Source organism: Antrostomus carolinensis, unplaced genomic scaffold (genome assembly GCF_000700745.2).
Source record: "Antrostomus carolinensis isolate BGI_N321 unplaced genomic scaffold, ASM70074v2 scaffold51204, whole genome shotgun sequence".
In the NCBI taxonomy this organism is placed as follows: Eukaryota; Metazoa; Chordata; class Aves; order Caprimulgiformes; family Caprimulgidae; genus Antrostomus; species Antrostomus carolinensis.
In genome coordinates this window covers 3,615-4,748 of record NW_010309685.1, presented here as the reverse complement: position 1 = coordinate 4,748, position 1,134 = coordinate 3,615, and positions in this window count along the sequence as shown.

Below are 1,134 nucleotides of genomic sequence, written 5' to 3'. Positions count from 1 at the left end.
AGCGTGCCCCGCCTGGGAGGAGGAAGCAGATAAGCCAATATTCCGATATTCCTGTTCGTCTTCCCAAGTACGCTCTGCGTGGTGAAAAGCTGTCCGAGACGTTGTTTGGCTGATTTAATACGAACTTCATTTCAATTAAGTTGCATGACCTCTTTTTCCTGGGTAAGATTTAATAAACGATCACTGAAATATTCTTTGATGCCTGGAGTAATAACTTTCAAGGTAAAAATGAAAAGAAGTTTGGCCATAGGCCTAAGCACCTATTTAAATTTACACGAACAACTGAGTAAATAGCGTCTAACAAACCTCACATATTTCAACGGTCTCCATAACTTCCTCCCCCTTTGCCCACTAATGTCACTGTAATGCCGGAGGTTCTTTAGGCTGAGCCTAAGGGTTCAAAACCTATAGGTTTTTTCAAAGCCTATAGGTTTTGAAGAACTATAAACATATGCTGAAGGTTCTTAGGCTGTGCTACTCCTTTTGGGAAAAAAAAAAAAAAAAAAAAAAAAAAAAAGAAAGAAAAAGAAATAGAAAAAACCTATAAACAGCGGTGCAATAAATGCATCTAGTTTGATGGGAATATAAATATCAGATGATTAGTTTATTAGCGGGTTGACGATTTGGGGTGAACTGATTAACTGCATGGCGGGGAATGGTTTTGTTACCTCACAACTACTTAGTAGAAGATTATTAATGTCTTTTATGATATGCTATTTCCCTTGCATATGAATGGAGCTGTATTTTAAGATACATTGTACATAAGCCACGATATCACTATTATTTAAAAGGCGCAGAATATAACTCTAATAAACAGCCGCACTTGCGTGTAATTTATTTTTCTCACATTGAGGCTTTTAACGTAGTTTTTTCCATTCGCTCCGAATAACATAAAAAGTGTTCTCTCTTTTTTAGTGATGCGGCAACATTTCTGAAGTGCAAAGTTGTGCCGGTTTTGTGCGCACCCACGAGTGCTTCGGAGATGTGATATCTCGGCTGCGGTTTTCCAAAGAGCCGGGGGGGAAGATGCTCTCGCCCTGCTACAGCCCGTAAAACAACAGAGGAGGGCGCCAAACGACAGTGATAAACCCGCCACCGCCTTCCGCTCCGCCTCCCGCCCCGCCCGTCCCGGCC